This window comes from Kryptolebias marmoratus, linkage group LG18 (genome assembly GCF_001649575.2).
Source record: "Kryptolebias marmoratus isolate JLee-2015 linkage group LG18, ASM164957v2, whole genome shotgun sequence".
Classification (NCBI taxonomy): Eukaryota; Metazoa; Chordata; class Actinopteri; order Cyprinodontiformes; family Rivulidae; genus Kryptolebias; species Kryptolebias marmoratus.
The window spans coordinates 11,402,987-11,430,123 of NC_051447.1; the positions used below are offsets into that span (position 1 = coordinate 11,402,987).

Sequence of the window (27,137 nt, forward strand, 5' to 3'; positions counted from 1 at the left end):
GGGTGGGGGGCTACAATACTACTGATGGCAGCGAAAGAAAAAAAAATTGGCATAAAAGTGTAACAACTATAAAATCCAGTTCCTTTTGAAATAAAAGTATACAAACTAAATGATCAAATTATCTGCTTTCAAATGTAAGACTTTCAGCTGAAGACAGGATATAATTCAGCTTGAAGAGATAATTAGTTGTTTAGGAAAATTCTGACTGAGGCGCTTTGAAACCAGCAGCAACTCTAACAAGCTAATGGCTGAGACTGTTGATTAGGGAAACATTACAGACAAAGATTTCCATCTGCAACAACCTGGGATTTTACCACAAAATCATATAGCTTTTTTTTGCATCAAAGACATAAGAAATCACAACAAAAATCTGCTGCTGTTACCCTACTTCAGCAGTCTTCAATTAAAATTTAGTGACATCCACCTCAAGAAATAATTTTCCAGCAAAGTGTCAGGATTTGGGTGATTTTTTTTTGTGATCTTTGTGTTTAGTTTGTTTTTTGTTTCTTTATAGATGTTATTGAATTGTCTTTTTCCTTGTGTTCCTTGTGTCACTTTCTACCTGCCCTCAGCTCAGTAGTTTCCATGTCAGCCTGCCTCACCCATCTGCACCTGTTCATAGTTAGTAATCAGTCACCTGTGTGTCCACTTCCTCATTAGCCTCAGTCCTTATAATCTGCTTCTCAGCTTCCATTACTCGCTGGTTCATTGCTTTCTGTTTTCTGGTTCCTGTTTGTTAGGTTACTGTTGGTTTTATGCACCAATCAGGTCAGCACTTTGTCTTCTCACGACCCTTTGTGTAAGTGTTTTGTTGTTTATTTAACTGCCATGCTAACCTTTTTGTTTTGTTTAATAAACTAGGTTTTAATTTGTGAATATGAGTCTGCGCTCTGGGTTGATTTCCCTCAAACCTGATACAAAAGTCCAAAAAATTATACATTTCAATTGTTTTTTTAGTGACAGGGATGCCAGTTTTCTTCAGACAGCATATACATTTCAGGCCTATACCTTTCTGTAGGCTGACAGCTTTTTTTTTTTTTTGCAAAGGGAAACTATGGGCCAGACGTGGAAATTACCATAAATGTGAGAAAAGCATAAAATAAGTGATTGTAAATACAGGAAAACATGGAGAGGGAAAAACAATGTATACTGTATTTTAAAATAATGATTTCATTCCACTGAAATTTAGCAACTGATCTGAGTCCAGACAAGGCTTCCTTTGGGTGCGGATTCAAACCATGGAGCATCATTTAAGGACTGCTACTCTAGTTTATCACTCGTGGTTATTGTTGGTGTTTGATAGCCAAACCACTCATTGTGAACTTCTGTGAAGTTCTTCCTCCTCAGCACAATTTTTGAGTTAGCTTCCATAAAAAGCTCCAGTTTTCATTAAAACAACTGTTGCAGAGCATAAAACTAAAAGACAGATGTCGTTATTGTTATTTTGTTCAAAATATCTTTAAGCTTGCAGTTTCATTTCAACAAAGCACTGTGAATGCAGACGATACCTGTAAACCAGAGCACTTGTCTTTTTACCAGAGATATCCTGATTATATATCCAATGTGAGCAAAGTCACTGCATGCTACTCTGACTTTCATTAACCTTGATCATTTTTTGCTGCATTATCATCATCATCATCATGGCGATGCGCAGCAGCAGAGATGGGAGCTCGGACACTTGACCGAGGAGGTTCAAAAGGTCTATCCTCTGGTGGACTAAAGCCAAGAAGCTGCTGAAAAGGGCACGACGTGAGGAACAACCATATCAGCAGAAGTCACAGCAAATGAGATCCCAGAAGAATCTGCTCACTCTGTGATCTCCAGGTAAGGCAGAACTTGTTCAGTTTAAGACAAGAATTTAATGTCCTACAAAAGTGGATGAACGTTGGTTTTTTTTGCTTTTATTTAAATGAAATATTTAAAATTTAGTTTTTCTCTTCCTTGTCTAACAAAATGCAGTCATTGTAATGTTAGGAATCAGTTGTCACTTAAACTAAATTCTTCCCTGCTCCCTGCCTCCCCAAAGTGTTTCTCACGCTGCTCAGGGAGAATTAATCAGTTCATCAGGCAGAACACAAGGGCAAACTGAGAGCAGAGCCTCTTTATATATACGATTTTTTTTTTTCCTGCTGATGCATGCAGAGGGTAATATATGGGCTACATTTGCTGAATGCATCGCCCAAGTGTGAATTCATTACAATAGCTTGCAACAACAAGAAAAAAAACTAAGATTCACTGAATCCTCAGAGGAAGATGTTGGATTTCTTGTTCAGATGCAAACAGTCTTCTGCAGTCATCAATGAAAACCACATGTAACCAACAAAGATGACTAAATGTTCTGAAACTGTCACCTTTGATTTTTACACCGTCGCTATTCCTCTGCAGACTGCAAATTATTTTCATCCTGCTTCACTTAGTAAAGCCCTCCCCATAATAAAGAAATACTTGCTATTATAACAAATGATGTCAGCTTTGTAAATTGAATAAATTAGTGCAAAAAGATCCGGTTTGTTTCTAATCGGTGGGTCAAGCCTAGTCATTCTTCTTCACTGAGAGATTACATAACCTCCTTTTCTCTCTTTTACACTGATCTAAACCCCTGAAGCTTTCTCCCTGTCTCTTTTTTCTCTTACTTCTCAGCCCTTTTTAATTTACTTTTTATTCTATTTTAAACAGACCTTCCTGTGACCCGTAACATGACATAACTGAAATTTCTGATGAGGAATACCCAGAATCAGCAGGTGATTTAGGTTTTAAAGAGACAAAGATCTAATCTTTCTAACCATCCTGGGATCATATGACTGCTTTCATTGCCATTTTCATGTAAATTTAGATTTTTTAATATTAATCTTGTCTGTCTTGTCTAATTAGAAATGTATTTCCCCAATAGACATTTTTTTGGTAATGGAAATAAAACCATATAGTATATTTAATTAAAAATTAATATAATTATGAAAACTAGTTACTTTTAATTTTTGCTAAATCAACCAAGCTTTTGAGCATAGTGTCAGTATAAAAATCATTATATATTGTTTCATTCTCTTGTTTTTTATTGTCAGATTGTGAAAAAAGTTATAAAATAATCCCTATAATATGAAAATTTAAAAAAGTAGGAGGCATGAAAAATCAGAAACAGGAAATTATTCCAATAATAAAATGGGTATTTCGTGCATTGTTAGTAAAACACTCCCATTGACCTCTATCACTGTCCAAGATCGATATAGATATAGACCACCAAAGTTATTCTAATGGAGAATCAATAAATGCAGACTTTTATGGCAATCCATCATTCTTTAAGATGCAAGTTCAGTAATATAAATGAGACAGTTTTAATGTTTGGTTTTAGTTTTTTTTTTTTTTTTGTGAAACATTTGAAACTGTTTCAAAAGCTGAAGTCAAGTAATATGGTAACACCAGAATATTATTCACAGGGACTAAAGAGCAACAAAGAGTATACTTTAATGAAACTAAGAGTAAAAATAAATAAATTTAACACTAGGCACTATGAGTCAAACACGTTTTTTATTTACCCACAAAGAAGCTGTCATTGTTTGCTATCTGTTTTCAATTACTAAGATCAAACTAACATATAAACTATGCTACACACACACACACACACACACACACTCACACATCTGCATCAAAATGATGCAGAAACCGTTCATTGTTTCTAAGCAAACTGTATCCAGAGGGTCTGAGGATCCATCTGTTGTCTGATCACTGATGAAGATGGTCATGTCGATCGGCACTTTAGTGTAACGGGTTAACACATGGAGCTATTACATGTTTAAATCATAAGACAGGAAGTGAATCACAAGCCTAGCTGTTTTTTCTTCTCTACAGACGAAAACCCCAAAGCCTCAGCATTTTCTAAGACTTAAAGCATAAGACGAAAGACTACTTGAAAGCAAAGTTCACTTAGAGTTTATGATCTAAAATGTAGCAAAGCTTTTTCTGCCCCCAAAACCTGGCAGATAAAACCAAAATCTAAAAAACCAAGCACACCAGATCTATACTGTGACATTGACCTTGAGTAGGCATGCTGTGATGCACGGCCACTGTCATCCTCCTTGTTCTTTCTGCTGCTCTCATGTGCTCAATCTTCCAGTGATGGATTGATTAGAGAGGCTGATCAATGCTGTGCTCTATAAGGGGAGGACATAGCTCATAAAGACCTCTGTTTTAACAGGAAAGAGGCAAAAATATTAGAAATGGATGAGCTATAAAGAAAACATTTCTATTTCTGTGTTTTCATATGTAATTTATACATTCTGAGGAACAAGAGTATGTTAAAAAAGACTAAGATTGATGTAATGCAGAGAATCAGGTTTGGTTTCTTGTTAAAAATCCATATGGATGCTTGATTTTTTTTTTGCAGAGGTCCAGTTGCAGGTTACTCAACTTGTTGCCAGATGCTGTAAACATGTGCACTGAATGACCATAAACATCTCAAAACTGATTTAGGAGAGAGGTGCTTGCCCATAAAATATGTACGATGTACACAGACTAGTGTAACCAGAGGCATTCCCACGTAGTGTCAGCAAAGCATCTCTCGAGCAGCAGCGAAGCACAGGGCATAAAAACAGGTTGGCCTGGTAAAATATTCAGCACAGGGATTCAAATAGACTCCCTTCAAAAGCCGTTGCCCCGGGTTGTGGGTAAATTGGGAAGCGGGAGAGCAGCAGCTGGAACTGCACTATAGATGTCGGCACACTGCAGTACAGCAGACAGATAGGTGTAACACGCAGGCAGGCCTCACAGACAGAACTTCAAGGACCAGCAATGACAGTAGCACCATCCAAAGTGACAAGATACCTATAAATTTGGTGTTGCATGTCAGCTCATTCTCTGAAAATATGCCTTTTTTATATATAGTGCTACCAGTTTTAGCCAACCAATATTAGAGGAATAGTCTGGTTATTTTTGAAGTGATGTTCTGCCAAATAGTCAAATAGAACCTTATGAGCAGTGGCATAGTCATAGATGCAGTATAAAGAAAAGGGCAGAAGTCTTCCTTAAGGCTAGGCTGATAATTAGCCAAACCAGTGTCCATTTTATATAGTTTTTCAGGTTAATAAAACAGCTTTTCTGAAAAATGTCATACCAGTGTAAAAAGCCAAATTAGCTCATATTAAACCTCTACACTTCTGCATGACATTGTTTGTTTAGTTTGTTGCTGTTTTACGTTGAGTAAACTTTTGACTGACTAGACAACAACCCAGCAACAACAACACTGTCTATGCTCAGCATACATGCATTCACGTATCAATATAAATGTTGTTTGATTAAGAAAACAGGGATAAGCAAAAAAATGTCAAGAGAAACTCTTTAAGTTTAATGTTAGCTAATGTAGTGTTCTTTAACACCAATATGACATTTCAGATAAAGAGTTGTTTTATAACCATGAAAAATTTCATAAAGCTTCTTTTGACAAAACATCACTTAAAAATGGCCTAAGTGTCAGTTAGGAATCTAAAAGTTCAAACTGTAAGACAGTTTTGCTCAAAGCTGGATGATAACACTTTATTTTAGCATGTTAGTTAGACAACAAACACAAAACAAACCTAGAAAATAGGAATAGATTTTGATTTTAGAATAGATTTCATACATGTTATGGCTCAGGCTTCAGAAGAAGAGTAAAGTAGTTTACCCTTTTTCAAATCATGCATATGTATGATCTCAACTTTTCAAAACTCTGAAAATCTCAACTTAAAGAGCATGCCTCACTTCCAACTCATTATACTGCCACTTCATCTGTAACTCGGAGGCTTGGGAAAGGTTTTACTTCGGGCTTTAACTAACCTTTTCCAACACACTTCAAACCTCTTAAAGTTGACTTTTGAAAAAACAGTAAAGGTTAGTGATATCGGGATTATAGCTGATAAAATGCATCAGTGGTTTGCAGAGATTGTAACTTTTTATTTAAGCAGCGGGGCTGCGATCCACTTAAGAGCTGAAACAGTGCTCTCATTTGAAAAAGGAGTATAATTCTAGACATCATGCAGAGAAAGCTGTTAAATGTTAAAATGGGATCATCTTTCCGTGGAGTTCAGCTGCAGTGCAGAAAAGTGTTCGTTGTAGATGATCAGCTGTGTAACTCAAGTCCAAAATCTAAAGTCCAAGACTTTCTGACCACAAAGACTCAAGAACCATGTAAGCCATATAAATAATTTCCAAAGTTTGTTTAAACTATTCCTGTCCTTCCTGAAGTTTCTCTCCCTGCTTCTTATTCACATCTTGTGATGCATAAGAATCACAAATCTGTTTTTCTACATCGTGGCAAAGTCAGCTTTTTATGTATGCCTGGCTGAGAAGCAGAAAAAAAGAGAGTGCGTTCAAGAACAACAATGCCTGGAGAAAAGATTCAGCTGCTGCTGTGAGAGGAACAAACAATTGAGCCTTTCCCCCACCCTGATGATTTTGAAAACTAATTGCCTATTATGGAGCCCCATCAGGGGGAAGTAACATTTTTTTTCTTCTCCTTATTTGACTTTGTTCCTATTTTCCATATTTGAAAATATCCCAAGGTGGTTTCCTGATTTGTGTCTGAATTTGGTTCTTTAAAGCAACGCAGAACACTTTGAGTTCAATACTTCAAGGATCACATGAAAGCAGATCCATGATGCTGCGGTACTGGAGCTTTGAAATAATGGCAATGTCTGAAGAAAGTCTGATGATTGCTGAAAAATATCAAAGAGAGTTTACCTGCACACTAAAAAAAACTACTGGGTTAAAAACAACACAATTTGGAACCCAGCTTTGGTTTAAATCTGGACTGAGACAACCCTGGGTAGTTTTAACTCAACATGGTTGGTTATTTGACCCAGCATACCAGTTTAAGTTTTGTACCTAGAAATTTTTTTAAAATGACTAATTTGTTGAATTAAAGCTACTACAAAGTTGACTTAAAAAACACCCCAAAATCTGGGTTATTAGTTAAGTACAACTTGGGCTATCTAGCTATTGCTAACCTCTATTTGTGACACTTAGCTAGCACCAACTAATGTTACCTTAAGAACCCAGACATACTGTCTAGTGTAAACTAAAGTTGTTAATAAAGCCAACCAGGTTAAATTTGTTCTTACACATTTTGTTTTTACTGTTTTATCTTTCCTTATTATATATTAAAACAGAGATCCAGTCAGGTTCAATTTATTAACTTCTGGCTTAAAATGGCAGACTGAAGAATGACATGGCTCATTTCTGACCGGAAGACTGGGTCATACTTTTTGACCCAATATTTGATCAAATTAACCCAACCTATGAGTCAACGCCTTTCCTTAGCTACAGAGTTATCAAAATAACCCAGTAGTTATTGGTGTGTCCTCTGCAAAGTATTCAACTTATCATGGATAGTAACTTAGCAGCAGCTTGCTGCAGAAATGATTTCTAAACACATGAGAGAAACAAAGAAAATCCTTTTGATCTGATTTAAAGATTATTGAAATGATATAAATTCACATGATCGTACACTGCTTTGTCTACATGAGTTTTAATGGAAAAATTGAAAACCTTTTTATTTTCTCCCCTAATCGCACCCTATTTGACATGTATATCAGAAAGATTATCAAAGTCCAATCATGGGTAATTTTAAAAATGCAGAGCTGATAGAAACTGCAGCATAAGGCGCTGATCCATGTGGCAATTTCCACAAAGCAAAAGCAGTAATATGATATTATAAGTGTCACATAGTTCAGCTATAACACGGTGCACATCTTTGTCATTCCTTCCACAGCGGTTATGATCAAAGTGCAGATTGCCAGCCCCAGTTTTGACAGTCCCAGCTTCATGCTGTCTGCATGCTGATGGGAAAGTTAAACAAAAGAGCTGCAGAAGCCACAGCTGCAAGATGACAAAGGGAATTTCAGCTCCCTCATGAACAGTTAGGAGCACATTTTGGATCGGTGCCAAGACAGCGTAACATTTTAAAGACGGATGTAGACTCCAGGCATTTGTTGTTGTGTATGAGCAGATCAGATTACAGGCGGATATGGAAGAAGATGAAATGAGGAATGAACTATGGTTTCAGTAGCCAGTCTGCTTCCTTAAGAGGGTTCAGCCTAAATTAAGATTTCATTATCTGCATCATGGAGATTTCTGGCATCGTATGTAAGAAGATGAGCCATGCATGCATCCAGCTTGATCTTAAATCCTCTGGAGCTTTTTTATGTTAAGAGACCTAGAATGAACATAAACATATCACACTAACTGGAGTGTAAATTATAGAACAGATTCATCTGTTTTGTCTTGTTCGATGCACCACTTTCAGTGTGAAAATTGTCAGAGAGGAAATGTTTGTCATCCTATTTTTGACAGGCGTTAAGAGGCTAGTTCTTACGGGGGCAGTCAGAAGAATATTACATTAACACTGCACATCCCTTTTCTTCTAACCAGTGCAGTATCTACAGATGTAAACAAAAACTGTTTTCTGTTACTTATTCAAAACGTTTTCACATGAGAGCTGCAGACAGTTTCTGAAGGGGCAAATGTCTCCACTGGGTGGACTTAAAGTTCAAGAAAATATCTCCAAATGCCCCCCTAATGTAGGTAGAGCACATAATACTTAAAAATGTGTGCTGCCTAAAACCTTTTAGAGATTGTTGTAGTTTGTTGATATTGCAACAGAATATCAACAGAATAATGTATAATGTATAATTTGTATAAGTTGCTTGGTTAATATCTTTGCTTAGTATGCATTTTTCATAATTTAATGCCAGGAAAATGGCTCAAAGTGTAGAAGGGAAAACAGCCAAGAACTGAAGATTCATGAAAGATTTTAGGAAACAATCAAAGGTTCTTTTAGCAGTCTTAATGTAGATGTTTAGGACATCCTACTCTGATTGTATTGTATTCATGAGTATTCATTTCTAAGCTTATGGAAACATAAACTGAGAGCTTGTTGATCATCTCAGATTACTCAAACTCTATCAAAAGACAAATGTCATCTCTAGTGGGTTGTTTTCTGCTTTTAGAAACTCGTAAGCACTTTGCTGCCTACTGATGTGTTTTAAAACAATGCATTTGGACCTTTCAAATGGAAACGATGCAAATATTTTTTTGGATTTAACAGGAAATTAATTCATCACAAGCAGTCACTTCAGACAAATTTTAGATCCAGGAATAAGTTAACATCTTTCTAGCTTTTTTTTTGTGATCTGCCCATCGGCATTAATAAAGATTGACAAAGTGTTTTTTCCTTCTCCCGTTATTCATAATTGAAGCCAAAATGTCAAAATGTTACAATGTAGGAGCCAAACTTTAAGATCTAAAATCTTTGATAAAGTACAGACAGTGGCCCTTTGGAGACTCAGGACACATTTCTGTTTCAATAAAACCAATCTGATAAATGGGCACAGTACTCATTTCAAGCACACACTTGCACAGATATTTCACTGAACAAAGTCAGAAATTTTATGGAAGTAAAGACAAGAAGAACTTTGAGCTTGTCAGACAATAATCTGAGAGGGGAGGGGGCACTAGAGGTGAACTCTCCTAAATCAGTGGTGTCCAATCCTGGTCCTTGAGGGTCACAATCCTGCATGTTTTAGATGTTTCTCTGCTTCAACACATCAAATCTGAATGAATAGGTGATAAACAGGCTTCTGAAGAACTTGAGGACCTGCTGATGAGGTAATTCAAGCACAGAACAGTGTGTTGGAGCAGGGAAACAACTAAAACGTGCAGGACTGTGTCTCTCGAGGATCAGAACACTGAGGACACCACTGACCTAACTGAACTGTGAACTCCAACCGGTTAAGTAGGACACAAACCATAAAAGGGGTGTACAGGACCTCATGGTCCACAGTATTGGAGGTAACAATCAGGTCAAGGAGGAATTTTGGACACTCTTGCCCAGAAAATGACCTACCACTTATTCAACTCACAAATCAACCAAAGATAAGCAAAATGAGAGAGTTCAAACATTCAACAGATCAAACTGCAACAATTCAATGTTTGTACCAAGATACGCAAAGCAACTACTGACATGATCAAGTCTTTGACGTGAGTGTGGTACCAGTTTCATCAAACTCTTGGAGTTTAGGAAAATAAGAGGAAATAAGAGGATTTTCAAAACTGTTATCCTTCTATATCCTTCTATAAATGTTATCCTTCTATACCACTTGGGCCTCAGTGGTTGTTTCAGCAAACACCTAACACTGCCTATTTTTCTGAAGAAGACAGTTCCCAGATTATGTGCACAGACCTTCGCAGTCAGGTTATTTATTTCCCTTCCTATGCGGTTTGTTTGTCATCATCCCTCGGTACAAAAGGAAAAATGGAGCGAGGAGGATGTTTATTGTAACAATGGTGCCGAGGCAGGACAGGCATGGCCCGGCGCCAGGCGCATTTTTCTTTCTGTAGCACGTTCTCTATTATCTCCCGCTCGTTTTCAGACAAACAGACACACTCATATACTCCAAATCAGTCTCCCCTCATCGGTGAAATTGCTTTCAAGGGAATGGTACAAAGAAAAGTTTCAAACAATTCTTTTTATGGCAAAATATTAAAGTCCAGTCATGGCTGGTGTTGTGTTTTCATTAACGCTACAGAATGTGTTGAGCTGCTATCATATCACCATACTAATAAGACCTGAAGGAAATGCAATTATATTTCAATAAAATGTGAGCATTTTTCTTTCGATCCATCTGTCTGGTTATGTTTATCGTCAATGGTTCTTCTTGACAGTGATGTTAGAAAGTGATCACATTTGTCAGTGAAGCTAATGTCCAAATGGCTCCTTCAGAAGCAAACAAGCTGAAATTTTTATATAATCAAAGAAAATGGATTGTAATCACGTCAGACTTGTTGTAATCAAAATATCCTTTACATTAAAGGGTTAAGTTTGCAGTCTGCAAGGAATAACTATGTGCATGAGTCACTGAAGCTATTCCAAGCTTTGTTTACTTTCTATTTACTTGAGGTTTCTTAAAGGCTCCTCGTCTTGGATTTTCACATAAAAGTGGAAAAAAGAAAAGATGCTAGAACAACCTTGATTGTCTGCATGTTTCTTTTTAACACCAAAAAAGAGCACCCATCATCTCTTGAAAAGAAAACTAGAACCAACAAGAAATTATTTGACTCAACCTACCTTTTTTCAAACCAAAAGATAGATATACTGTATATTATATTGCCAAAAGTACCCATTCAAACCACTGAATTCAGGTGTTCCAATCACTTTCATGGCCACAGGTGTATAAAGTCAAGCACCCAAGCATGCAGACTGCTTCTACAAACATTTGTGAAAGAATGGGTCACTCTCAGGAGCTAAGTGAATTCCAGTGTGGTGCCGTGATAGGATGCTACCTGTGTAACAAGTCCAGTTGTGAAACTTACTCGCTACTAAATATTCCACAGTTAACTGTTCGTGGCCAAATTGCTGTCATTCCCAATCGCTTCCACTTTTTTATAATCCCACTAAGGATTAGGCCACATAAAATCACAGAGCGGACTCATCAGATGCTGAGGGGCACGGTGAACAGAGGTTGTCGACGTTCTGAAGAGTCAATAACTGCAGACCTCTAAACATTCTCAGACTCTTCCTGTTCCAACATGACTGTGCACCAGTGCACAAAGCAAGGTCCATAAAGACATGCATGAGTGAGTTCGGTGTGGAAGAACGTGACTGGCCTGAATAGAGTCCAGACCTCAGCCTGATAGAACACCTTTGGGATTATTTAGAGACTACGAACCAGGTCTTCTGTCCAACATTAGTGTCTGACCTCACATACGTGCTTCTGGAAGAACGGGCAAAAATTCCCATAAACCCACTCCTAAACCTTATGGAAAGCTTTCCCAGAAGAGTCAAAGCTGTTACAGCTTCAAAGGGTGGGCCAAGATCATATTAAACCCTATAGATTAAGAATGTGATGTCATTCAAGTTCATATGCTTGTGAAGGGAGGGGAGCAAATACTTTTGGCATGATAGTGTATAAGTCATGATCATTGCTGTGCAGTGCTCAAAGGCACAACAGAGGCTAGAAGGATGCTTTCCTCCCTCATCCTCTTTTATTTCCTTTCATCAGCTTTCAGTAATGTGAAGGTCGAACATTCATTATATTCTAAAGAGATAGGACAAAAGATTTTTTTTTTCTTGCATTAGAAAGTTCGACATTAAAGCATCTCTTTAATATATCAATAAATCTCACTTTTCCCTCTATCTCTCCTCTTCTTCTTTTTCTACTCTGTAGCTAACCCTCCTTCACCTTTTCCTCTTTCAATCCAACTTACTTTCATCCCAGTCACACTCGTCTCTCATTACACCGAGCCAGGCGACAGCAGAGCAGATAGCCTTGTCAGCAGTTTTGCATGAACACCCACCCCCTCCCCCACCGGCTCCTCCTCCCCACCCATTTCCTTGTTGATGTACCGTCACGAGGTTGTCAGCGAGTTGCAAAAGGACAAGGACTCTAAGCAGCGATCCGTGCTGAACCTGACAGCATCACCCACACATGGGACACCTGAAGTCTCTTCACAGGGAACAGTGTGAATACACTGTTGGGAATACACTGTACCCCCTTGGATCGGTTATATAAAACAACCCATTTTTACTTTTCTATATCTTTTATTGCCTCCTGCAAAAGGCAAAAGGACAATTATGTTTTTGACTGTGTCTGTGTTCATTTGCAAAATATAAGACAAAAAAAATCAACAACAGCAGCAATTAATTTACAAAGCCAGATTAGACTCAACCTCCTGGATCAGATCAGCTGATACTTAAAGTCCACTTTTGTATGAAGCAGATTGTTAACTTTGCTCTCTGTCTCTGAACTGACATGTGCTTTAATGTCCTCGCTCTGCCCCCTTTGTTACCTTTTTTTTGTTGTTGTTGTTGCTCGGTATGCCAGGTGATGATGTGGGCTGCATGTTGTACAGAACTCAGATTGTAAAACTTCCATCATTTACATCGTTACAGCTTAAGTGCGAGATTACAGATGACTAAGTGGATGGAAGACAGAGGATGAAAACACGGGCAGATGGCCAAAAGCAAAAAGGTCAGGACAACATGTGCAGCCATGTGGACAGACAGATGTCTCTAACTGTTAGAGCTTTTGGTTCTCATTAGCACCTCCTGCTGTCCACAGAGGACAGATTTCATGCACGTGGATCTGTAGGCGTTTTAGATGGAGCTTGGAAACCCATCCCTGAACATTATGCTCAGTCGCTTCTCTTGGCATATTCCGTTTCATGCACAAAGATTCACCGACACACAGGGGACATTTTATCGCAGCACATTCAGGCATAAGGTGAGCTATTGAGCATTCTGCAGAAGACAACTATAGGTACTCAGGGGCCCCTATAAGATGATGGAGACTAATGGGAGGGTACGTCAGTGGTCTTCAAATAAATTTAGCAAGGCCTGCCTAAATAAAATTTTCTTTTGCAAAGGTCACAAATATCAATATTTTACTTCTCTTTTATTGACAGCCATGCTTGTTTTTTTCACCTACCATAGTGTCTTCTCAGACCTGTACCTCTCTGTAGGCTGGCAGCAGCAGGCAGAAACTGCAGGCTTCGCGTAGAGATTACCATACATGCTAGAAAAGCTGTGCTGCCTAAATGGTTGTAAAGCTGAACCACCTTAAACAAATTCCTGTAAATACTAGAATAGTTGTTCTGTGTAAAATAAATGACCATAATTGTGGAAAAAGCAGCACTGCCCAAAAATATATAGCCATAAATACAGGAATAAATGTGCAAGTAAAAAAAAAAATTTAAAAACAAAACAAAATCTTTTTATGTTACTGAAATTTAACAACCAATCTGGGTCCAGACAAGCCTTCATTAAGGTCCATATCTAGACGGCAGTTTGACATTTAGGGACCCTTATGGTGGGCTTTTAAAAATGTGAAGAAAACAGAACAAAATGAGGAAAAGAGAAGTGCAATCCCACTGCATGTGTGTCCATGTATGTGAGTTTTCAAATTCTGCCACTGTATTCCAAATCTTTTTATTATCTGAAAACTTAAGATTGGCTCTGAGGTGCTAAGATATTTGTATTCAAGCTTGAAACAAGAAGTATCATAATGCCGTCATTTATCTCTGAGAAGTGGAGAGCCTCGAGGAAAAATAAAATGTAGAAATATTGTTTAGTTGTTGTGCCGACTCTGTCAGCAGCAAATGTTATTACTGGATAATAGGCCACATTGTTTCATCTTTCAGAAAATATTCTGCTTGTGCTTTGCCTGCAAGGGCAACTGAGCCAATTCATAGAAACACAGACAATCATTATTTAACATGAAAAAGAATAAAGCTAATAACCCCACAGACATTTTATTTTACCAATAATTTCTACAGAAGATTGAAATTACTGCTAAATGTTTGATTTAAAGCTGTATATTTAGCTGTTTTGTTCCACTCTGCAGGGTGACAAATAAAACTGTTAATCCAAAGCCATAATAACTCATCAAAATGACATCATTGTGTAGGTTTTTTTTTTACTTATTCAAGGTTCTTCACAGCCACAGAAAACCTTGTACAATAATAACTTTAACTGGCTGAGTCACACTCCTCGTGACTAATAAACCATCTTTTATGTATACAGACTTCACAGTCCTGTTTGAAAATACTTCTTCCTTCTACATTCATTACCATATCTGTCAAAGAAGAGCAAAGGGGTCACACTCTGATGTATGAAACTTAGGACCACTGATTGTAGACTGATTTACTCAGACATCTGAAAGGATGCACGGACAACAAATACCCTACACATGAGAGATGCTGCAGCAGCTTAATCAAAATCTGCCCTTTAAAAAATAAAATAAAAAAAACTCCTCTGCAATAACACCGTCTGCTTGCTGCACAATGCTGAGATAAGCCGCAGAATACGAGGAAACTGCAGCAGCAGCTGACATGCAGGAATGCAGCAGAGCCCTCTTTGTGTGTAGATGCACCACACTCTGTCTTGCCTCGTGGATTAAAGGAAATAAACGAGTGAATGATGTCTGCGATTATGCAGCAGAGCATGTGCAGATCTCTGCGTTGGCTGGGTTGCATGAAGCGGGCCTCCGGGTGGAAGCGAATTAGTCCGAGCATCATTTTAATTAGAAATTACTCCAAGCGCTCGCACTCTTTAAAGCTCCTTTTATTCCGTCCCAGCGCTGTATTTCAATTTTCAAGAGATTTCAGGCTACTCATGTCCCAAAGGATGTGTTTAGAATGGGGATAAGCTGGAACAAAAAACCAACAGCTCAATGGTGGCACCCTGGAGGATAATAACACTGACTGGGCTCCTCTGATTGGCCGAGTCGCTGACCCTTTGAGCCAATAGGAGGACGGAAATGAAACACACAGCTTCACCTATTACAATAAGAAAGATGAATACATAATGAATAAATTAAAAAAAAAAAAAAATGAACATGCCAACTCGCCGACACTCCTGGCTCGAGCTGGACCAGGATGTTTTGTTTGAGCCGTGCCCTCTGTTCCCATGGTGACAGAACAAGCGAGCAGCCAAGGTCATTCTGCAGCTGAGGCAGCACGATGACCGCGCCACAACATGCGGCGCAGAGAGAGACAAAATGTTAAACTGTGGCGCAGAGGGTTCAAGGAGGCTGCAACTGAGGAGGCCACGTGTGAAATTTAATTTCCACCTGCACAGGGTGAAAAACAAACAAGCAAACAAAAACAAAAAGGAAAGGTGATTTTGTACTTTAACAAGTTAACAAGTGAGTGTGGGTGCTGCACTAACGTACGCCCTGGATGTCCTCCAACAAAATGAATCAATCTTTTTAATCTAATGCTCTAATGCAGCCCACTTCACCTTTCTGTTCAACAAACAGCATGACTTTGATAATTATCGCCCTCAATTATGTTTTTTTCCGTGTGTATGTCTATCTGTTACCAACATATATCGTGAACCACTGGTCAAATTTTAATAAAACTCAGAATATAATCACTGGATGGGTATCTACAACTGATTATCATTTGGAGTCAACCCAATCCAAGATGGCTGCCACAGCCAACTGACCTTGAAAAACACAAAAAATGATTACAACTCAGCCAATTTTACAGATATTGAGCTAAAATTTGATGTGCTAGTAGCTGAGAGTCATTCAAAACACATTCTGAGCATGACATCTCACAATATTGCATGAGATAATATTATTTTTTCTCATTTTTAACACTTGACCAAAACATCCACACCTCATCATTAGATTTAGTCTAAAATACTGGACCGAAAGGGGGCGAGTGACGTGCATTCCTTCAAGGAATGTAAGGCTTTTAATTGTTGCCATTTTTATTCAGTCCAGTCGTTAATTAGAGAATAAGATGTGACACAGCTGTGTGTTTATGTTTGATTAGAGGTGAAATTATTTCCTGCAGAAACACCATAATTCTCCCCTCTGAGCTCTATCAAAGTGCCTTCTGGAACACGTTTCACTTGGATTTATGGTCCAAGATGTTACGACCCGAACCTCTTAAACCTGATCTGGCAGTGACCCAAATGTGTTGTCCTTTTCTTTGTATTTCTCTGAAGTCATATGCTTCAATAAGTGCTGCATACAGTCCTTCTACTTTAGCACCGTTTTACAGCTTACCATAAAAGGTAAAAGTTGTAAATCGTAACAATACAGTGTTTAATGCAGCACATAACTGCTTCTTTCTGACGATACACTTTTAAATTCACCTGCAAATGATGTTTTTAAATTTTGGATGGATGCTTATGGCAGCGATCAATCACCAATTTTTTTATGACACTATAAAAAAAAAAAAACTGTCATGTGTTCATCAAACGGAAACTTCATAAAGTTGCTAGCTAATTTCCTCTCTGACAAGCTAAATGTCAGATTGTGTGGGCTAATTAGCATAAGATAGCTAATTAAAGTGCTGGTTGTGCGAGTCATTTGTCAGAAGCGCCGCAGGAGGACTAATTTAAAGGGGTTTTAGATGATGAGCAATGTGTCAGTCTTTTTGTGGGCTGGTGGGGGAGAAAAGTGAGCAGTTTGGCAGCTGAACCTCAGACAGAATGGAGCAACATGCCAAAAGTGTGAGCCGTCACCTGCCAAAGGCTGACTGGTCAGTTTATATTTAACTCTGTGTCTGACAAAAGGGAAGGTTAACTTCAACTATATTTCCTTTGTCATTGGTGCAAAATGATGAGGATCATTTTACAAAATTGTTGTTTTCCTGTTTTGTAGTTTTCCGTACGATTTTGCACTCCAACGACTTCTTCATACATTGTGTTGTTTTAGTTGTTCGCATATCAAAATGTTCTACTTATTCAGGAGATGGCTGCTATAGCTTTTCGTTTTAGTATTTTTTATACTTTTCAAAATATTTAACTTTATTTTCAAATAATATTCCCATAGAATTACACCGAGGTCTATTTAAATCCTTCAAAAACATTGTCCTCTTTGACATCTGCTTTTATTTTTTTATTTTTCATTTATTTTTTAGCTTTTAGTTAGTGCTTTGCTCCTTTTAGCATTTAGTCGTTGTTATCAACCTCTTCAGCTCTCAGCAGTCAGACTGCATTTTCACAGAAAATACAATTTGTCTATTTTTACTTTATGGCGAGACACTTTTTTGACTTTGTGTTCAGCAGAACAGAACAGCCCAAAAGATTTGAATTTGTAAAATCTGGCACAGTTTTCCAGACAGTGCTAGAGTTTAATACATGTTGATACTTGCCTAAAACAGAATCATCCAGCATTTGATTAGAAGCTTTGAGTTGTTCGATCTTTACTGTTTGTAAAGTAACAGTAGTTTTTTCCTGATGGAGTCAGAAACATTTTTATATACAGCATCCGATTAAACTAACCAGCGACAGGCTGCAGATTTCCTGTTCATAAAACATCATTAGTGTTACGTTGCATCTTTGTTGCTCATTCCCTTCAATAGCCTAACTTTTGAAACTGTATATCAGTGTTCTATGTTTTGTAATTTAGTGCCTCCTTGTTTCTCAACCAGTTTTTCCCTCAGCTTCCTTTGCTGAACTTGCTTCACCTGTTCAGCATCACTCCTGCCATCGTTCTCGTCACCACTCCCAGTCTATATCTTATCTTGATTTCCCAAAGTGTCGATGTCAGCTTCTCAAGCAAACATAATTTTGTTCGGTCATGATTTTGGTTTTGTTTTGTTTTGATTGTACATTTTGAGTTTTTGTATCCAAACCACAGATCACTAACAACACACAGTAAAAATAAGGACTCAGATGTGATCCTAACCACTTAAGTGAGCTTCAACCTGTGCTGTTAAGTGTGAACATCAATCTGTGAACTATAAGAGCTATAAAGTGTAAGCAGAAGCCTACTCCTGCTATGGTTGTGGTCTGAGTTCAGATCAAGCTGCTCGGATGCACCGCAAAGTTAACCCATTATATTGATCATTCTTACAGGTGGAGTTTGTTTGCAATTTAACAGCAACAGTTTTAATTGTCCACCAGAAATCCCTCTGAGTAATCTGCTTGTCCCTTTTCTGCACTTGAATATTCTACCAATAACTTCGCCCCTTCCTTATAGTGGGATTCTGGGACCCTGTGTGTTGACTAAAGCACTTCTCAGTTTTGCAGCCAAGCAAAAAGTTAAAGCTAAAGTCCCCTCCAGGTTTATAAAGGTAACAACAGAATTCCCCAGCGCAGCCATAGTAGACTGCTGCAGAAGATGGCCCCCATGACTAATTGAAAGGCTGCAGCCATCTCACACAATCAGCCTGCTCAGTCTGTGATTATAGATGTGATTTTGTGTCTCAGAATACAAATCCGCCACAGTCTCAAAATCCTCTGGTGCCACTTTAAGACCTGGCAAGGATGACCATGATGAGTTTCCAGCCTCCTCAGGGTCCTCATTATATGTGACAGTAAAAAAAAACTCTGTTTCCGGCTCAAACTTTTCCCACATTTTAATGACTGCACATCCGCCACCGGGTTAGCTTGTTTTCTGCCTCCTAACTAATCCAGCGAAACCCGTCAGGTGTTGACCGATGCAGGCCGGGAGAAACCACAGCTTCAAATCGGAGCATTGAGTTCTTGTTAGAGCTCTCGTCGGTGCCCTTTTCTGCGCAGACCTCTCTGACTCAGAGGCCTGAATTACTCTCAGCTCAAATGAAATATCAATAATTGCACTTTATTTGATAGGTTCACCAAGAGACAGAATGTGTCATTTCAGGCTCAAACCGTGGGTGTTGAACTATTTTTTTTATTACTTACCACTGATAAAGGCAGTCATTTTTTTTGCCAGTGTCTGTGTGTGTGCATGCATGTGTTTCCGTGTCTGTCTGTTAGCAAAATATCTCATGAACCACTTGGCAGATTTTAATGAAAGCCTCAGAAAATAATCTTTGGGTGCACATCTCCAAGTGATTAACTTTTAAAGTCAATCTGAACTGAGCTGGCCGCTACAGTTAATTGACTTTAGCAAACACAGAAATGGCTATAACTTAGTCAGTTTTACAGATATTTAGCTAAAACGTGTGGTAAATAAATTCTCAGTAATTAATCTTTCAACATTCATCTACAACTGATTAACTTTTGGGTTTAATATTGAGCTACAGTTTGTTGCGGTAGTAGCTGAGAATCAGCTGAGAATCAGTCCTAACATATACTCTGAGGATGAAAAAATATCATAATATCATTGTGTATAACATTATTTACAATGTTTGAACAAATCAGCTTTAAGTATATCCTTTCCCATCATACGATAATTTTAGTTTAACAATCTGGGATAAAAGCTGGCAAACAAAATGTATTTTTTGAAGGAAAGCAAGGCTTTCAATTTAAATATCTTAAGGTCTTGTAGTAAAACTCCTATTTTAAATATATTTGCATTCCATCGTGTTTGAGTCATAACTCAGCCAACGCTAAAGACACACTTTCACATTTATGGCTCATAACTTCTGACTTCAATATTAGTATTTTTTGATGGAGGACAGGAGCTCTCCTTTTATCTGCTGCTACATATGTGAAAACAACATTTTGTGAAATCAATGAGACTAAATACCTCAAATTAAGTAAAACCCAAACAAAAGATCTCAAGATTGAGTAAAACAGGATGTGAAGCAGTCTGTAATTCAGGATTTCCCTGCAGATCTGCTGCACAGTGTTGAGTGTTTTCCTGCAGTGTGTGAATTTTATTGCAAGATGCCGCGTGTACTGCAGTGACACACACACAAACACACATATAGACAGGGAGCTACAGGATGTCTGATCACTGCCAAGCCAAAGCATGCAACATAAGATTTTTTTTTTTTTTTCACATGAACACAGATGCATTACATGTGTCAACAAGAAGGTTCACCAGTTTCCAACATGGGGAAGACCCTACTCTACATACACTGATGCATTATGGGAAGTTTTTTTTTGTTTGTTTGTTTTTTTTACACAAATAAGTCAACGTTACTCACATATTTGCACAATTTGAAATCAGTGTGACCACATTGTGGAAGACAAGCCCGGATGAGGTGAGCATGAGCGATGATGGATGCAATGAGGTGCAGGTGCTGTGTGGAGTGGACGTGAGGATGAAAAGATGACCAACAAATCACTGACAACAATGCGGAAATACAGAAATCAATCTCAACAGAATACAGCTTTCTAAAAGAGATAAGACGCAACAGGAAAAAAAAAAAGAACCAAAAATATAAATAAAAAAATAAAACACAAGCTGCTTTCTGTCTCGACCCCAGGGGGTCTGACTTTGAAGTGGTTTGCTTCAGAAGTTTGGCTAGGGAGGCACTTTGAGAAGTTCGATGCTTTGACAAGTTAGCAAAGACTTTATGCTGTGCTCTTTGTTTGTGCCCTTTGTTAATGGCCCCTAAGCACAAAGCAATCTGAAAACACAACAAGCTCAGACACCTTCTATCAAGCAAATTCCACCCTGCTGAACTCTGATTGATTCTTCTCTTTTTGTTCTTCTGTGTCCACCTCACCTTTTTCCTCTTATGAGAGTTACACTTGTGTGAGCGCTGCCTGTAGCACTTCAAGTTATATTTAACCAAGTCGTAAAAAGGTTTTTTGTCAGTGCATAGTGGAGAAGACATGGGGTTTGGTTGTGATCTGGTTCCAGGCTTTACGTGGACATTTTTCATGTTTTACTACAAACCCAGTTCCAAAGAGATGGAAACTTTGTGAAAAAATATAAACAAAAACAGAATGCATTGATTTATATATCTTAGAGACCCATAATTTATTCACAATGGAACACAGTAAACATATCACTTTTAAAGAAACAAATTTTTACCATTTTTAGTAAAAAAAAAAAAAGGTAGTTTTGAATTTGATGGCAGCAACACATCTAAAAAAAAGATGTGACAGGGTCATATTTCCCTCTGTGAAGCATCCTCTTTTCTTTTAAGAACAGTCTGTAAACATCTAGAAACTGAGGAGAGCAGCTGATGGATGTTTTGGAGGGAATGTTGTCCCATTCTTGTCGGATGTAAGATTCTACCTGTTCAACAGTCCTGGTTCTTATTTGCAGAACCTTTTGGTTCATGATGCATCAAATGTTTTCAGTTGGTGAGAAGTCTGGACTGCAAGCAGGTCAGTTCAGCAACTAGACTCTTCTCCTAAGAAGTCATGTTGTTGTGATGGATGCAGTATGAGGTTTAACATTGTCTTGCACTTACATTATACACTATACACTTTTCTGCATTGATGGTTCTTTTCCAAGTGTGTAAGCTGCCCATGTCACAGTAACTGATGCCCCCATATACTATCAGAGAGTCAGAGAGGAAGGCTTTTGCATTGAGCGCAGATAATTAGCCAGATGGTTCCTCTCCTCTTTATTACAGTGGTCTGTGGTTTCCAAAAAGAATTAAACATTTAAATTCATCTGACCACAGAACAGTTTTCCATTTTGCCTTTGTCCATTTTAAATAAGCTTTGGCTTGGAGAAAATGGTGGATTTTCTGGATAATGTTCTTATATGGCTTTTTATTTGCATGATAGAGATTTAACCAGCATTTGCAGTGAACTGTGTTTACACAGACAGTGATTTGTAGAAGTGTTCCTAAGTCCATTCAGTGATGTCCAAAACAGAACCAAACCTGGTTTTATTGCAGTAGCCCCTGAAGGTCCAAAGATCTCGAGCATCTAATACTGAAGTTCATACTTGTTCTTTGAGCTCAGACATGTCTCCAGATTTTTTAAATCTTTTGATGATATTATGAACTGTGGATGGTGGAATAATCAAGGTCTTTCCAATTTTTCACTGAGAAATATTATTCTGAAATTGTTCCACTGATTTTTAGACTCAGATTTGTGCAGACTGGTGAACCTCTGCCCAATCTCTACTTTTAAGAGATTTGGCCCCTCTAAAATGCTCTTTTTATACACAGTACTTTTACTGGCCTGTTGCCAATTAACTTCATTAGTTGCAAAATGCTCCTCTTACTGTTTTTTATTCGTACCACTTACTTTTACAGCTTTTTATTGCCACTTTCCTCATCAAATTCAAAATTAACTTACATTTTTCCTTGCTACAATTTCCTATTAGTAAACATTTGATATGTTTACTGTATTCCTCTGTGAATTAAGTACAGGTTTATGAAGTTTGCAAACCATTGCATTCTGTTTTTATTTAACACATAGTCCAAACTTTTTCTGAATGTGGGTTAAACGGTCCTTCACATGGCTGACCTCCAAGTTGTTTAAAGTGCAGCTGTTGGTCTTCCGCCACTTATTGTGTCCATCTCTGCGGGGCCTATGATTTGCTATCAGTGCGTAATTTGCTTATCTACAATTGTCTGCCATGCTCAACACAATGCAGCGGAGCAATTCTGTGAAACACGTGGCCCACAACAAACAAACCATTTTCTGGTGGACGGCCTAATTGCCATTGATGTGCCTTGGCTGGATGAGTGCTGCAATTTTCAGCACTACTCTGGTGGTCGAGTGCGCTTAAAAGGGGCAAGACAATACGCTGGCAAGGCCATTTATTACTTCTTTTTGTTCTCACTTGTAGTCAGTCTTTTTAGTGCTATATATTCACTATTACGTTCTTTAAAAACCACCTATAGTGAGCTAATAGTCATGCAAGCTCAGTTGTTCTATTTTTCAAATTGCTCAGGACACTGGGTGCAAATCAAATTAACTTTAGAGCTTTTATTCTGACCTGAAAGGCTTTACTGTTTCAAATCAAACTATGTGGAATTTATCTCCCCTACATTTGCTCTTTATCAACAGGAGGGCAACATTTTTCTTCCCTTAAAAACCTTGAAGCGTTTACAACCACTTCAACTTAGACTCCACCTCTGGGGTTGTTGCTAGGCTTTGCTACAGAAGCGCTGCTACTAACAGGATGCATGAAAAGAGGCTGCAATTGAGATTCACAGAAAAGAAAGTTTTCAATAAATAAATAAATTGTGAAGATGTTACTAGGAGCGAGTTGTCTTACCTGGGGACACAGGCCGTGGAGGTCTCCCCCTCGGGGGCTTCCGGGGCCGGGCAGCAGAACTGATGGAGCACTGTTGGGTTGCTGTGTGCAGAATGACAGGAGGGTTCAACTTTTAGCACCATATTCATTAGGATTATTAGGATTGATTTTACATACACATAAATAATCAGATTGGAAAATTATAGGGTGCAGGTAAAATATATACTTATATATATCTATACTTGCTTCTATTGTAATAAAAAACAGATATGAAGCTAACAGACACCTTTTAAAGGGTAATGTTTGGTTTTTGGTGTGTTTGGGAAATTTATTTGAGAAATGCAACTGACCTTGGCAATAAACAAAAGACAAAGAGTTTAGGTATTTTATTTTAAATTCAAAAAATCATTAAAAAACGCATATTTTAGCTCCTTGAAAAGACACCCACACTGAGAGTGAGCGGGAGTGTTTCAGCACCATGAACAGAGACACAAAGTTTTGCTTTTGGCTCTGCCATTTCTTTCTTTCCTTTGTCACATTAATCATTTCAGTGGAATGCTTAACAAGTATCTGTGGGTGCTGCAGCTGATTTGTGAAATCTATAAATTGGGTGTGAGAAGACAGTATCTGTATCTGCACCACTGGTGCATCAAAGCATCTTTAAGAGATTCTGTTATTGAACTGGTCAGGTCTACGCTCACAAGGGAGGAAGGTGATGCTGAAATGGAAAAAGCATGGATATAAAATTTTAATGTGCATGCCAGAAAGCTTTTCCCTTTTATCCACAGTTTATTTCAGACTGGACACTCTTGCATTTCAAACATCCAGTATGACTCAAACCCCCACTGTCCTCCTTTCTTTCACTTCCTCTTACGCCGATTCTCCATCACTCTATGAGACTCCCCCTAGCTACCACTACTAAATTTCATCTCACTATATGTGAAATTGACTGAGCTATAGCCATTTTTGTGTTTGATAAGGTTGCTTAGCTGTTTTGGCCTTCTTAAATGGCTTTGACTCCAGAAATAATAAGTTGTAGATTACTTTCTGAGAGTTTCATTAAAAACTTGTCCAGTGCTTCATGAAATATTTTGCTAAAGCTACAGACAAACGAACCCACACTCACTCATTAAAGCAATGCCCCCTTCTTTCTCTCTTTTGCAGAAGAAGTGAAGGAGATCCTGTGAGAGGGGGGCGGCTGAGTGTTTTTGAGCAACAATAGCAGGTAGAACAGGGAGGGTATGACGGCAAATTAATTTTCATTGTTAATGGCTCCTCTAATTGTATTCGCTTGAACAGCCGTGACACAGCTGCGGCCAGTTTTAATAGGTCCAGAACACAGGCGGTCTCCGGGGGGACGCAGATTAGCAAGAGTGTTGGAGCAGCGGAGACACTTGTTCACACAGATAAAGGTCGTACATTCTGCTCATTGGTGAGAAAACACTCCGATCAGCCGGGTTCTATTAATGCTGCTGTTTGCAGAAGATTTACAGACAAAACATTTAAATATATGATCATCACTTACACGTTGTTGGCTCTGTGGCATCTGTAAAAATAGTTAGTCTTCATTTTACATGATCCACAATGAAAACTGAAGATACTTTATGCAACTGGAGCAACTGATTCATTTTGGCTGAAGCATAACGGCAAAGACAGCTATCACTGTGTGAAAGATGAGGCAGCATTCTCACTGCTGTGCCCCCGTTGATATTTTTTCTGCATGTTCTTTGCAATCAAACTACTTTAGCATACTTTGTGCAAGTATCAAAAGGTTCCACTCAATAGGGAATACTGTGCTGTGACTTTTGGATTTTGTAACATTTGTACTTTTCAAAATATTTAACTTTATTTAAAATGAAATTCAATGGCAGCTCTTCATTTCCTTCAAAACATTGTTCTCTCTGACATCTGCTTACTCGGTCTATTGTTGTTTTCTTATCCTAATTTTAGCTTTTAGCTAACATTTTGCTCCTTTTAGCTACTATTCTAGTGTGTTCTGTTCATTTCAGCCTGGGTTTTTGCTCAGTTTCGCCTCTGTTCTGCTTATTTGCTCTTTAATAACTCAGTTTTAGCATTTTCAGCAAATTAACACGAGGTCTGGTTTTAGCACTTCCTCCAACCTTTCAGTTTTTGTGTTTCTATTCACTGAGCATGAAATCTTCCTGTCTGTTTTGATTAGGAGCTTTACTTTTGCAATGACCTATCTATGAACCTGGAACATTGACTATTCTTGTATTTTTTTTATTATCAGTCATGAATAATTAAAAAAAAATATCTCTTTTAAACACAGTGCTGCCTTATTTTGGCTACAAATTTTTCCCCTGTCCCTTGTGTGCAAATATTTATCAATATTTTCAGATTTGTTTCTTTTTTATGGCTATAACTCAGTGAAGTTTAGAATTTGATGTGGCAATAGCTGAAACTGATCCAGAACTTGTACTGCGAGCACTACCTGATTGCAAAACAAATAAGTTTAAAACTTGGCCATTACCTTTTGGAATCCACTCTGTTAGCAAAATTTCTCATTAGGCTATAACTTCTTCAGTTTTATAGAGACTGGGCTCAGATTTGGTGTGGTAGTAGCTGAGTCTCATCTACAAATCAGTGTGGACTGGTGTAAATTAATAACTTAAACAATATATTTAATAATATTTTTATGATTCAGTCACAGGCAAGTTAGCTAAATATACAGTCCAAAGAGAGAGAAGATCAACTTGCCTGCATTCAAACATACAATTTGCAGAATAAACATTTTTTAGTTGTTCTAATAAAAATCACAAATTGAATGCAATGATCACAGTATTGGTGCTGCAATATTCTTTTAGTAATGTTTATTTCAGTGTAGCTTTAAAGCTCCTGGCTCTTCATGTTGCCTGCTGACACATTCATATAATCTTTAAACCTGTTTAATCAGCCGCAGCATTTAATTAGTGGGTACTTTTTACGGTGGAGTGAGAAGCCTGTGAGGATGACACACACACACACACACACACACACACACATACAGTGGGTGATGCACATATGCGATCATATCCCACAATCATCCTCACTTTGGCCAACCTTGAGGAAATCTGAGGATCTGATTTCACCCATTTTAGGAAAAACTGCCTCACAGGGAAGTAATGCGAGTTAGAAAGAGAGGGAACTCTTTTTATCTTTTAAAAGCCCATTTATTCATCTCAGTTTTCTTGTCTTGCTTTGATCTTTTGCTTCTCACGTTTTTCTCTCTGTTACATTTGACACCCCTTCGCTCAGTATTACTATCACCTCCTTCTTTCTTCTCCAGAAACCATTTGCAACCTGTTCACAGCCATTTTGGATCTTTGGCCTTTAATGGAACAGATGTGCTGCAGCTGCTCACAGGCTATCCTGAAGTAAGTATCACATAAAAAGCTGCAAATCAAGACAATTGACTTATTCCTGTGTTTTGGATTATCCTCTACAGCACTTCTTCTCCATGAATCTGAATTAAAAGATCTGCAGAAGAACAAATCCTCTCCTTGAGTTTCACACATGTAGACACGGACCAAACTCGAACGGTGTACATGGTTTGATCGATGCCGGTATGGAGGATTAAACTAAACTCGCATGACCTGCTTTCTGATCTTCCGCATCACCGACTCAGTTCCCCTCATGGCCTAAACTCACTAATACCACCTATAAAAATCTATAAGCTTTTATAAGCTCTTCCACACACGCAGTCTGTGAGAGGGAGAGCGTAATTTGCACACAGTGCTTTCATCGGATTCTGCTTTAACTTTTTGTGTCTAATGTGTTTGTCAATGCGGCCCTCTTTCAACTTGACTGTGTCGGCGGATCTGCCTCCAA

The 27,137-nt window shown here is 38.2% G+C and overlaps 1 protein-coding gene and 1 long non-coding RNA gene across 4 annotated transcripts in view; one reads left to right on the forward strand and one right to left on the reverse strand.

The window, feature by feature from the left end:
• iqsec3a (IQ motif and Sec7 domain ArfGEF 3a) overlaps window positions 1-23,405 on the reverse strand; it is a 76,990-nt gene extending 53,585 nt beyond the window's left edge. For all 3 annotated transcript variants that reach the window (XM_017414817.2, XM_037981335.1, XM_017414816.2), the window contains exon 1: window positions 23,331-23,405. The gene's annotated coding sequence lies outside the window, so the exon portion shown is untranslated. The remainder of the gene's footprint in view (window positions 1-23,330) is intronic.
• LOC112450464 lies at window positions 544-27,137 on the forward strand. Its single transcript, XR_003039102.2, has 4 exons — window positions 544-799; window positions 1,655-1,824; window positions 26,596-26,683; window positions 26,755-27,137. It is a non-coding gene; the product is annotated as an uncharacterized LOC112450464 (long non-coding RNA).